The 2,664-nt window shown below is 46.2% G+C and overlaps 1 non-coding gene across 1 annotated transcript; it reads right to left on the bottom strand.

The window, feature by feature from the left end:
- Positions 1-1,570: 1,570 nt before the first annotated feature.
- On the bottom strand, positions 1,571-1,664 carry trnai-uau (transfer RNA isoleucine (anticodon UAU)). The gene is made up of 2 exons: positions 1,627-1,664; positions 1,571-1,606 (listed from the first exon to the last, which is right to left on the bottom strand). It is a non-coding gene; the product is annotated as a tRNA-Ile (tRNA).
- Positions 1,665-2,664: the final 1,000 nt, after the last annotated feature.

Raw genomic sequence — 2,664 nt, 5'->3', positions numbered from 1 at the left:
GAGACAGTTCGAGAGGGTGATGTGGGAGCGGCAGGATCAAGCGTCAGGACAGGGTAAGGAGCTGGTGGTACCGTTTAATGTCAGCAAAGAAGCTAAGTTAGTACCACCATTTGATGAAGCTCAGGTCGACCGGTATTTCCTACATTTCGAAAAGGTGGCCCGGAGTCGGAAATGGCCGAGGGATCAGTGGGCTGTCATGTTACAAAGTGTGTTGAAGGGGAAGGCTCAGCAGTCGTATTCTGCCCTGACCCTTGAACAGTCAAAGAATTATGATACAATGAAAGATACAGTGCTTCAAGTCCAAGAGTTGGTTCTGGAGGCGTATAGACCAAAGTTCAGAGATTTAAGAAACTCCGGGAACCAAACTTATGTGGAGTTTGCCCATGAGAAACAGCTGTACTTCAGTCGCTGGTATACCTCGGAAGCGGTAACTGAGTGTTTGGATTGCTTGAGAGAGCTGGTTGTGATTGAAGACTTTAAGAAGTGCGTTCCGATGATGAAAGGGCATACCGAGATGAAAAGGATGCCGCTAACTTGCGGGAGTCTGCTAGGTTAGCAGACGGGGTTGTTTTAACCCACAAGGTTGAATTTACTTTTGGCTGAGAGTTTCCCAGAGAGTAACTGGGAGGATCAGGGAAAACTGGAATTTGAATCTGCGAGTAGTATTGAAAGCCGAGAAGAGGCTGCCGTCCCGATTGCCTGTGAAATACCTGTGAATTTCCAGGGTGTTGAACCTTGTGTTGAAATTCGGTTAAAGTCTGAGGTGTCTTACTTGATTAAAAAGGAATGCAGTATCTTTGAGCCAGATGGACTTGGTTCAGTGAATAAAAGTTTAACCTAGGAGCCAGTGTAAATTGAGGAATCCCAGTTATTTGTGTTGGACGGTGTTCTAAAAGTTGGTGATGTGAATTTTATTGGAAATATGGAGAAATGTGCTGTTTCTGGATTTTTGAATACAGAACTTGGGAAGTTTGGACTGGTTTCGCGACCTTTGCCCCTGCTTGCCGGCCAATGGCCTGTAAATGTATGTGAATATGTATTGAGGCTACGATTAATATCTCTTTTTTTTTTCGCAGGTGCCTGAAACAATTCGCCGGTGCAAGTAAATATTGAGTTTAATTGACAACACAACGAACCAAGATGAGGTGTAATTAGAGGGTTTCTGACGCATAGTTTTAGGAAAGGTAGAGATCTTTGCTTCAGCATTTGGTTAATTGAACTAAGAAGACAGGAATGTGGGGGACAATTCTGCCTTAATTCAGCAAAGGAACCATCTGCTCAGACACTTTCAACAACGGGAAGTGAGGCTGCGCGTGTTGAACTAAAGAACCAAACAGGGAGATTGTTTGTAGCCCTGCGAGCACATGCCTTTTAGTGAATGAGGGAGGATCTCTTGCAACGTTTGTAAACTTACACTCTCTTGCTCAGATCACACTCAAAGGTGCATCGATTCGCAGTTAAATACAAATAACAATCTCAGAAGCACATAATCAAATGTAACATTTTAGTGGAATGCTCAGCTTCAGAGACGCTTAGTCACTCGGGCACTGCAAGCATTAAAAATCACGAGTGCTCTAGGTGAGATTCGAACTCACAGCTTCGGCATTTCTCCGCCGCGTACTGACGTATAAGTACCGCGCGCTAACCGATTGCGCCACCAGAGCCCAGTGCTGCAAAGGCACATAAGGAAAGAAAATTTAGGAAAAAATTACAGATATAGAGCCTAAAAACATACAGCACGTGAAAAGGCCATTCGGCACACAATGTATTGCCATACTAGCTAAAAAGCAGATCAAAGGCACTCAAACTCTAATCCCTCCTTCCGACCCTGTCCATATCCCTCAACCTTCCTTACATCCATGTGCATATTGAGTCAGCAAATGTGCACATCAAATACCACCTATAAATTTGCTGATAATGCAAACATTGTTGGTCGAATCTCAGATGGAGTCGAGACAGCGAACGGGGGCGAGATATGTCAACTAGTTGAGTGGTGTCGCAGCGACAACCTTGCAATGAATGTCAGTAAGACGAAAGAGCTCATTGTGTACTTCAGGAAGGAGAGAGATACCAATCCTCACAGAGGGATCCGAAGTGGAGAGAGGGAGCAGTTTTTCAGGTTCCTTGGTGTTAAGATCTCTGAGGACTTAACCTGGTCCCGACATATCGATGCAGTTATGAGGAAGGCAAGACAGCGGCTATCCAGTACTTCATTAGGAGATTAATGAATGAACTCAAAAAACTGCTGGAGAGCATTCTGACAGGCTACAGCATTGTCTGGTATGGTGGGGGGGGGGGAGGTGTTACTACGATACCGGAAGGGAAGATGGGGAGATGGGGAGCCTTATGATCATGCGGATGTAAGCAGAGAGCTACGGATGGTGGAGAACAAGTGAGCACTCGGTACTCAGTAGGCGAACTTTTCATGAGCAATGGTGGCAGGCGACAATTACAGTCTGAGTATTAAAGGAACAGCGGCATCTCACCATTCTCCGGCGGAAAGCAGAGACGAGACTTGGATGGCAGTGTCGCAAGGACTGGGCGGTGGAACGAACCCAGGTGCTGAAAACTGGCGCGGTGGCCGAGTCGGGAGGCGTTACCGTCGTAGCGAGCGTGGAATGGGTGCCAAGGAACTTGACCCGGAGTCTTGGTTTCAGTACAGAA

Source organism: Hypanus sabinus, unplaced genomic scaffold, assembly GCF_030144855.1.
Source record: "Hypanus sabinus isolate sHypSab1 unplaced genomic scaffold, sHypSab1.hap1 scaffold_140, whole genome shotgun sequence".
Lineage (NCBI taxonomy): Eukaryota > Metazoa > Chordata > Chondrichthyes > Myliobatiformes > Dasyatidae > Hypanus > Hypanus sabinus.
This window is presented reverse-complemented; position numbering and strand designations above follow the sequence as displayed.